The sequence below is a fragment of the Talaromyces atroroseus genome (genome assembly GCF_001907595.1).
Source record: "Talaromyces atroroseus strain IBT 11181 chromosome Unknown scaffold_4, whole genome shotgun sequence".
NCBI classification, from domain to species: domain Eukaryota; kingdom Fungi; phylum Ascomycota; class Eurotiomycetes; order Eurotiales; family Trichocomaceae; genus Talaromyces; species Talaromyces atroroseus.
Genome location: NW_017971436.1, coordinates 172042 through 183782, shown reverse-complemented (window position 1 = coordinate 183782; position 11741 = coordinate 172042). Strand labels below are relative to the sequence as shown.

The 11741-nt window shown below is 15.2% G+C and overlaps 2 annotated features.

Annotated features, from left to right (window-relative positions):
* Positions 1–9728: part of a repeat region (Identified by RepeatMasker using a combination of RepBase library and repeat library created with RepeatScout) that runs on past the window's edge.
* Positions 9711–11741: part of a repeat region (Identified by RepeatMasker using a combination of RepBase library and repeat library created with RepeatScout) that runs on past the window's edge.

The window sequence follows — 11741 nt, the reverse complement described above, 5'->3', positions numbered from 1 at the left end:
TTTTATAATAAAATCCTTATTTTTAATAGAGAAATTAAAAATAGATAATAAATATTAGATAGAGGGTTAAATATGTAAGAAATAATTAAGATTAAGATTAGTGCTAATAATAAGCATATATAAATCCTTATCTCTCTTATTCTAACTTCCTCTTTCTTTTTCTTCTTTTTCTTAGTCTTATCTTTTTTCTTAATAATAAGTGTTATCTTAATACTATGCTTTTTTATTAAAATTTCATTAAATATAGATTTAGTATATTTTATATTATTAATTTCTTATTTTTTTTATATTAATTTGATGCTTAAGGTGATAGTGAGATGATTTTAATTATTTTATAATTAAGTATAGTAGTTAACTTAGAGTATTTAATTTTAATAATTTAAATCTATTTTAGTTATTTTTCTTTTTAAAAGTAGTATCTTAATACTTAAAAAAATATTAATATAGTAATAGTTTGCTATTATTAATCTAGATTTATTTTTATATTTAGAGTATCTTATAAAAATGTTATTTATATAAATAAGTTAGCTATATAAGATAAATTATAAAGTTAGATAAATATTGATATAGTTATTAATAATATAAATAAATAGATAGCTTGAACTTTTATATACTTCTAAGAGTCTTTTAGTTGAGCTTTTTAGTATAATCTTTATTCTTAATATTGTATTTGATAACTTTTAATTTTTTATGTTTTTAAAGGATAAGATGAGTGATAATATTCTATATATAGGGTTTAATATTAATAGGATATAGAAATATATGATTAAGTCTTTATATAAGTTTTTATACTTAGCTTATTTTTAATTATAGATTATTTTAAATTTTTATAACTATATTAAGTAGCAGCATATTTATTATAATACTATAATTTAATTATGTATGTATTATTGAATATTTAAGTATAAATATATTTCTATAAATATATATTTATATTCTAGTTTGGGTGTTTATATTATTAAATATTTCTTATTTTATAACTAATATTAATGATTTATAATATTCTAAATTCTTATTAAACTATCTAAAAGCTTTAGCTAATAAATTTTATTAAGATTTAATAATAAGAGACTTTAATAATTAATATTATATATTAGATAAAGTATTTAAGGCTTTAAATTATATATCTAGAAAATATATTATTAAGATAGACTCTACTACTAAAACTAATGATAAAAATATAGCTTTAACTTAATCTAATCTATTTAAAAAATATTTAATTATAGTAATTTATATTATCTTATTAAAGAAGCTTTATTTTTGCTATTTTTATTCTTAATTAATATATTTAGCTAATAACTCTATTAATTTTAATAAAAAAAAAAGGTCTTTTTTACTTTTTTTTATTAAGCTTATTTATAGATAGATATCTATATTTAGATTTTTAGGCTTTTAATTTTATAATCTATTTTTTTAGCTTTTATAATTAATTAGCTAAGTCTTTATTAACTATATAGTATAAGTTCTTTTTAAATTTTATAATTAATAACTCTTATTAATAGTTTATAGTATAAAATAGATTTTATATTTATTTTTAGCTATTATAAATTAAATTTTTCTTTATTTTTTTCTTTCTTATTTTAAATTATAAATAGTTTTATAATTTTAAAGATAAGTTTCAAATATAGTATAATTATTAATATTCTTTTTAAATTTCTATATATAGTCTTTTTTAAGATAGTCTATTTACTTAATAAGATATATTTTATTTTTTTAAAGCTTTTTTCTATATGAATTTCTTTAATCTTATATTCTCTAATATTATTTATAATAAGATTATTAGGTGGGATTTTGTTTCTAGCTATATCCTTAAATAGTTCTAGTAAGAAGATATAGAATATTAAATATAACTATTAGTATTATAAAGATATTTTTAGCTTATATATATTTATTCTTTATATAGCTAGTATTTAGAAGGGTTTAATAAATTTAGAATTAAATTTTAATTTCTTTCTACTTAGAGGATAGATGTTTATGATTTATAATATTACTTTATTATTAATTTGAAAATTACTATATATTTTTTATTAAAATATTTAAATTAATTCTTTAATGCTTTCTCTAGTAGTTTTTAAAGTTCTTTGTATTTAATCTATAGTTAGATTGTTTATTTAGTTACCAGTATTTGATTCTTCTTTATCCCTAAGATTTTCTTATCAGAACCTGTATCTGGGGGGTCCTGATTAATATTAATATGAATATCCCTCTAAAAGCCCATTAGTGCTTTAGTAGATAATATCTTGGTGATATTATATATACTATTATTATATATGTGTTAAGCTAGCGCTAATTATTATGCCTAGTTATCTTATAATAAATTAATATATAACTAAAGATAATGTTCTAATATCTAATTCTATCGTTCTGTTTAGTTATTAGTTTAAGGGTAATAGTGTCGGAAACTTCGGTTGGATTACCGTCGAGTATAGCTAGGATAGCTATTAACGGGCGAAGTTAATAGGCTTCTAAGGTTAAAAGATCTAATAAAACAAAAGAAATAAAGATAAGGCTTCTAAATATCTTAATTAATAGAAGATTATATACTCAAATTATTATAGTTAATTTAAGATAATAAAAAAAAACTAAATATAAAGTAAATAAATATTCTTATATAACTTTCCTCTATTATAGTCATTATAAAGAATCTTATAATTTCTATATAATAATTATTATAACTATTATAGCCTTTACTCTAATTTTTATAATATTCTAATTCTAATAATTATAAATAATCCTCTATACTATTATATATTAGTTTTTTTTATTTATTAGTTATAATATTCTAATTTTCTAATAATCCTCTCCTTTAAAGATTAGTATCTTAATAGCTCAATAAATAGCTTATATTCCTTAGATATATAAAAAACTAATTTTAATTTCTAATTTTCTATAATATATAATTCTATAATTTTATACTAACTATATCTTTAAAAAAATCTATTTTAAAGAATTCTTTTCTTTTATATATTAAGTAATTTAAAATTATTTATTACTTTCTATATAGTTAATATAGTAATTTAGAAAAGACTTATATTAAAATAGAATTCTTAAAATATTATAATAAATATATTTAAATAAATAATTATTATTACTCTAAAATACTTATCTCTAATCTAGCTTAAAAATAGCTTATTAAAACTCAAGATAAAATTAAGACTAATAAAAAAAATTTATAAAAAAATTATAGTTTTTATAACTAAACTTAGCTATCTATAAAAATAAAAGAAATTATTATAAAAATATATTAGCTAATTTATCTAAATAGATATTAAAAATATTAAAAAGTTAAAAAGATTAGAAAAAATAAAAGAAAAAATAAAAGTAAAATAAATAAAAGAATAATAAGAGATTAAAAAGCTTCTTATTACTATATTTATTTTATAAAATAATAATCTCATTTTTAATACTAACTTTAATTCTTTTATCTTTCTTAATTATACTTTTATCTCTATTCTTAAATCTTCTTAAAGTAATTTAAATGCTTAATAGATTCTTATATATCTTCTTTAAATCTATATTCTTTCTATCTTATAAAATAATAAATCTATTCTCTTTTTAATTTATATTATAATATTTTTTTAACTTTATATTCTTTATTATCTACTATTTTATCTTTATTTATTAGATTAATAATTAATTCTAATAATAAGATATAAAATATTAGATATATTTATATTCTTACTAGTAGCTAGAATTTATAATTATTATTTATAAGTTTTTTTTAATAGTAAATAATTTAAATTTAATTATATTAAATTTATTACTTAATCTTCTATATTTAATATTAAAATTTTTTAATTCTAGTATTTATTATAAAAGATAAACTCTCTCTTTCTTTTTAAGTACTAACATATCCTTATATTTCTTATTATAATATCTCTTTATTCTTATTTCTGCCTATTCAATGTTTTTTAATAAATTATTATATATTAATTACATATATATTACTTAGATATTTGCTTTATTTAATACTTCTTCTTATTTAATATTTTTCTAACTTATCCTTAAAATTCTTTCTAGATTAATAAAATATAATACTTGTCCTATTAATGTATTCATAATATTATTTATTATAAACTAAGTAAATAATAATAACTTTATTTAATTATCTTGATTCTAATCTAAGTAATATCTTAGATATTATTTAACTACTTAAATTATTCTTTTAATCTAGCTATCAATCTATTAATGATACACTATTAATAGATTATACTCTATTTTATAATTTTTTATAATTATCTATCAAAATTTAAATATAAATAGTTTATTTTAATTAGATATAATTTTACTTAATAATCTAAATATTATAAATACTTCTTATAATAATAATATTATATATTATTATACTATTAAACTCTTTAGCATTAGCTTTAGAATAATATATTTTATAAACTTATCTATAATAATAATAGCTTTAATATATATAATTTCTAAAATAAGATTTTTTAACTCTAGTAAATCTTATATAAAATCTATTATAATCTTCTATTATACTTTTATTAGTATTTCTAGAATCTATATTCTTCTATAAAATTAATAATTAATTAATTTATTATAATTACAACTATTATATTTTTTAATATAATCTTTAACTAATTTTCTTATTCTTAGAAAATAATATATTTATTATATCTTTTCTATTATTTAGTTAATTCTATAATGTCTTTTAATTAGCAAATTATAATTTATTTAAATAATTTCTATAATTATTAAAAATAATACTAATATTAATCCTCTTTAAATAGCTAATTTATTCTTAATTACTACTTTATCATTATATAATACTATCTATAGTATTTTATTATTCCTAATAGCTTCTATTATTTTTTTATAAAAACCTTTACTTTCTATTATAATTATTATCGCTAGTATTATTTTATTATTATAATAAATTCTATCTTTATTTTCCATTAATATATTTATCTATAACTATTATATTCTAATTATATAATCTATTCTTCTATTTAATATATTAGTAATAACATTTTCTTTTCCTTTAATATATTTAATTTAAAACTTAAATCTTAATAAGTACTTTAATCATCTAATTTATCTACTAATAAGCTTTTTTATTATTATAAAATACTTTAGATTATAATAGTTACTTTTTATAACTATTTCTTTCTTAACTTCTTACAAGTAATATCTCTATTACTTAAATACTTTAATTACTACAAATAATTCTCTATTATAAACATTATAGTTTCTTTCTATAATAATAAATTATCTGAAGTAGAAGATAATAAATTATAATTATCTATTATCTTCTAATTATTTTAAAACAATCCCTAATATATATCCTAATATATCTAGTCAAATTATATTTAGTTTTTCTAGATTATAAAGTATAAGAATTAGTGCTTTTCTAATTAATTTCTTAACTTTCTTAAATACTTATTATTATTATTCTATTTAATTAAAATCTTAATCTTTTTATAATAATTCTATAATTAATTATATTATTTCTATATAGTTTTTTAGATATCTTCTAATATATTCTATTATATCTAAGAATTATTATATTTTATTAATATTTATCAGAATAAGCTAGTTAAGTATTACATTTTTCTTTTTTAGTTAAATTTTTAATCTTTTTAATATATAAATTATTCCTAGATAATTAATAGTTATAATATTAAATTTATACTTTTTAATCTTAAGTATTAATCCTTTATTTATAAGTACTATTATGACTAATTATATATATTTTTTATATTCTTCTAGATTTTATGAGTATATAATAATATTATTAAAATAAACTACAATAAACTTGTTTAAATATTTTTATAGAATATGCATTATATATTATGCAAATTATACTAATAGATTTTTTAAATCTATTAGTATAACTATTCATTTAAATAGTCCTTTATCTATAAAAAAAGCTATTTTCTAAATATCATCTTTAGCTATTTATAGGTTATAATAATCTTATTAAATATTAAAAACTATTATAATTTTTGCTTTTTATAATAAATCTCTTTTTTATTTTTAATAAGATACCTTATTTATATTATTTACTATTTTATTATTCAGTACTCTATAATTAATAATTATTTATTTAATTATATCTTTCTTATTAATAAATATTAATTATATTAATGCTTTTCTATATTCTAATCATATATATATTATTTTATAAAACTTATCAATAAATTTATTCTTAAATTCTAATTTATCTCTTAACTTATAATATTATTTAACTAATAATAATATAAATTCTTTTTATAATTTAATTCATACTTCAAATTCTTTATTATATATTAGTAATCGCTATTTCTTTTTTATAAATAATTTAATAAACTTATGATATTTTTTAAACAATTTTATTAATACTTCTATAAATTTCTTTTTATATAGTTTTTTTAGCTTCAGCTTTATTATTTATATCTTTTTAATAATTCTTATCTTATTAATTATTTATATTTACCAGATTATCTTAATCTCTTTTATATTATTATTTTTAATTCTTTTCTTTTTTTCATTATACTAGTTCTTTCAATTATTTTATAATTTTTCTATATTTTATACTTTATTTTTCTTATCAATATATTTAATATCTTCAACAAATATCACCTTTTATTCTTATTTCTTTATCTTCCATACTATCCTTTCAGCTTCTAATAATATACTAAGAATTTTCCTTAATTCCTCTTATAACTATATAATTTCTTTAATATTCTTCTTAATTATTCAAATCTTTAATACTATTTTATTAATAATTACTACTTCTTTTATTCAGTTAATTATTAGATTTTAAATTTATAATCATACTATTCTAAATATAGCATTATAATATTCTCTTAATACTAATATAATATCAAGTATAATTATTATAATATATTATTCTAATTTTATAATAATATTTAATACCTATCTTTTATAGCCTTAACTAATTATTTCTCTACTAATAAAGATAATTATTGCTTATTTATTAATTTAAATTATAGATAATCCTACTTCTTTCACAAATTCTTTTTTAATATAGTTATAAGCTACTTCTAAATCTAATAAGATTCTTATATTTCTTCTATTAATTTTTACTAATATTATTACTATTTAACTAACTACTTTCAGTTCTATAGTCATTATAATAAATTTTATTATAATTATATATCTTTCTTAATACTTTTACCAATATTTAAAATATTTTTTAATACTATAATAATACTACTTATACAGTCCTTCTACTTCATATTTAGTAATTATAATATTATTATAATAAGAGTATATAAGTTCTTAATAAACACATTAACATTTTATCTATTCTTATAGATATTTAAGTCTTAATTCTTTAATTACTTCTAGAATCCTTAAAAACCATCCCTTTTATTCTTTTTCCACAAGATATATTTCATATAATAAGTTATAACATATTATCTAATATACTTCTTAATATAAATTTCCTTCTAATACTAAATAGTAATAATAAGAGTAATTTCTCATATATCTAATTATTTTATTATAAAAATATTATCCTCACTTATATAATATATATTTATATATATTTACTAGAAATATATATATTCATCTATATTATTAGTACACATAATATATCTATTCTTTGCAATACTTATATTTTTTAATATAATCTTTTCATTTTTATTAAGACTTTTCCTAATAAATTATATTTATTAACATACAATTATACTAGTTATTCTTTTAAAGCTAAATAATATTATTCTATATTTTATTTAATTCTTCTTTAATAGGATTTTTATTTAATTCTTAGTATAGATCCTTATAAGTTATTATTATTAGCTTATTATTCTATAATATTAATTAAATATAAAGTAACTCTTCTAATAGAGATTTTATTTAAATATTCTTTATATCAAAATCTTTTATATTAATTTCTTTTAAATTATTATCTTTACTATATCTTTCTAATAAGTCTTTAATATTTTTAAGATAATATATAAGAAATACCTAGCTAATTAATTCTTCCCTAAAATTATAAAATTAGCATTCTTTTCTTATATTAATACTAACTTATCTTACTTATTTAATACTTCTTTTAAAGCTAAATCTTTTTTATTTTTATTTTTTATCTTTATTACTTAAATTACTAAGCATTTTCTTTAATTATTCTAAAGCTTCCTATTTTTTAATTTATCATATTTATTCTACTTAAATTTATTCATAATTTATTATCTATTCTAATTATTATTCTTTATCTTTAACTAATTGCTTTAAGTCTTTATCAAAATTAATCTTATTATTAACTATTCTACCAGCTTTACTATTATTAATTAAAACTAATAAAATCATTATTGCAACTTACTTTTTTAAATTTAAAGTAACTAATTTCTGATTCTTTCTTAGCTTTTAGCATTGATTTATAAAATAATCTAGTTTTCTATAATTAAAATAGACTTTATTTTTTTTTAATTTATCTTTTTCTTCTTTAGATAAGATTATATTCAGTTATATTATTATATCTTTATCTTTATTTTTAGTTTATTTCTAATATAAATTTACTTTATTCCTTCTAAGTTCTTCTTTTTTTATTTATTAGATATAGATAATTAAATCAATCTAAAATACTACTTTTATTATTGCTTAAAATATTTCTAGTTATAATATTATTATTAAGATTTATATAAAACTAATCTTTAAATCCTTAATTATTTTATGAAAGTCTTCTTAATATTTATAAGAATTTTAAAATATATTCTCTAACTAAGGTTTATTATTTAATATATTAGATTTTATTAATAGTTTTAATTTTTTTATTAATAATTCCTTATAATTAATTAAATTTTTCTTTATAGTACTAATAACTAAAAAATATTATAATTATCTTAGAATTTCTTTATTCTTTATTATTATATATATAATACTAGTTAGTAATATATAAAATAAATTATTTTATAATCTCTTTATTAAGAAAGCTTAATATTACTAGTATTTTATTAAATTTATTTATAATTTATTTACTATTATATATAAAATAGAGTTATATTTGAGTAAGATATATCTTAAAGATTCTATATTTTTTTTTAAATAAAGTTATTATTCTAATCTTAATTTCTTAAAATACTTAGTTTAATCTTTCTTTATTATTAATTATAGCTTATTCTAATTCTTTAATATATTATAATAGCACTGTTATATTCTTATTATTAATAGTTGTAATATTCCTACTACTAATATTAGTAGTTCATAAATTAGAACTTAAAATTATTAGAACTAGGATTTAAGATACTATTATTACTTATTCTTAAGACTTCTCTTTTAACTAAAAGTCTTAAATTATTAGAAATTTTAATTATCTTACTATTAAGTATAACTAGGATAGCTATTAATAAGCAAAATTAATAGGCTTTTAAGATTAAAAGATCTTAATAGATAAAAGAAATAAGAATAAGGCTATAAATATCTTAATTAATAGAAGATTATATACTTAAATTATTATAATTAATTTAAGATAATAGAAGAAAGCTAAATATAGGATAAATAAATATTCTTATATAATTTTTCTCTATTATAGCCTTTATAAAAATCCTCTAATTTCTTTAATTTATAGATTATAACTATTATAGAAATCCTCTAATTTCTCTGATGTATAGATTATAGCCATTATAGAAATCCTCTAATTTCTTTGATGCCCTAGCCCTAAGGCTTCACAGGTAATCCTTTGTTCCAATGTGCATTAGTCCCGTAGCGACTAACCTGATTCATTGGCTGTGACGTTCTGATTCTCTGACGCTATATAATTTCTTTAATCTTCTTCCTAATGATTTTTATTTATAATATTATATTATTGACTGCTATTATTCTGTTTGTTTAATTAATTATTAGATTCTATGTTTATAATTATATTATTCTAAATATAGTATTATAATATTCTCTTAATATTAGTATGATGTTGAGTATAATTTTTATAGTATATTATCCTAATCTTATAATAATATTTGATATCTATTTTTTGTAGTCTTAACTAATTGTTTCTCTATTAATTAAGATAATTATTGTCTATTTATTTATTTATATAATAGACATTTTAACTTTATTTATAAATTCTTCTTTAATATAGTTATAGACTGTTTTTAAATTTAATAAGATTCTTGTATCTTTTCTATTGATTTTTATTAGTATTATAACTGTTTAGCTGATTACTTTTAGTTCTATGATTATTATAATAAATTCTATTATAATTATATGTCTTTCTTAAAATTATTATCTCTATTTAAAAAATTCTTTTATGCTGGTTATATACTATTTATATAACTTTTTTGCCTGGCATTCTATAGTTATAATATTATTATAATAGAGATATACTGATTCTTTATAAATATATTAGTATTCTAACCACTCTTGTAGATATTCTAATTTTAATTTTAGGATAATAGATAAGATATTTAAAAACTATCCTAACACTGTCTTTAGTCCAATATAAAGTTTATATAAATTATTATAATATATTATCCAGTAAATTTTATAATACAAGTTTCCTTTAATAGATAAATAGTGATAATAAGAATAATTCCTTATATATTTATTCTGTCTATTATAAAAGTATATTTCTCTTTTATATAAAATATACTTATATATTGCTGTTAGAGGTAAATATATTCATCTATACTTATAATACATATAATATGTTTATTTATTATATTTCTTATATTCCCTAATATGGTTCTTTTATTTCTATTGAGACTTTTCCTAGTAGATTGTATTAGCAGATATATAACTATATAAATTATCTCTTTAAGGGTTTATAATATCTTCTTATATTTCTATTTCTATTTTGTTCTTAATAGGATTTTTTATTTATTCTTAATATAGGTCCTTATAGATTATTATCTTTAATCTATTATTCTATAATATTAATTAAGTATAAAATAATTTTTTTAAAAAGGAATCTTTTCTAATATCTTTTGTACTAGATTCTTTCTTTATCTCTTTTTTACTAGAATAACCTTCTTTTCTAAGTGATTCATAAGTATAGTTTATCTAATTAATTTATTCTCTATAATTATAAGATTAGTATCTTATTCTTATATTAGTACTTACTTATTTCTTTTTTTATATACTTTAATATTATATCTTATTTTTACTTAAATTATTAAGTATTCTTTTTAATTATATTAGTATATTTTCTTTATTTATTTATTTTATCTATTCTACTTAAATTCTTTTATAATTTATTATTTATTTTAATTATTATTTTTTATCTTTAACTGACTGTTTTAATTCTTTATTAAAATTAATCTTATTATTAATTATTTTATTAGCTTTACTAATATTAATAGATACTAGTAGAATTATAGTTATAATCTATTCTTTTAAATCTAAAATAGCTAATTTTTAGTTTTTTTTTAGCTATTAATATTAATTTATAAAATAATCTAGCTTTTTATAATTAAAATAAGCTTTATTTTTTTTTAGTTTATCTTTTTATTCCTTAGATAAGGTTGTATTTAATTATATTATTATATCTCCATCCTTATCTTTGATTTATCTCTAATATAAGTTTGCTTTATTCCTTTTAAATTCTTCTTTTTTCATTCATCTAGTATAGATGGTTAAATTAATCTGTAATGCTACTTCTATTATTGCTTAAAATATTTTTAGTTATAATATTATTATTAAGATTTAATCTTTAATATTATTTTTTAGTTCTTTATAAAATTAGTTTTTAAATTTTTAATTATTCTATAAAAGTCCTTTTAATGTTTATAAGAATTTTAAAATATATTCTTTAACTAAGATCTATTATTTAATATATTAGATTT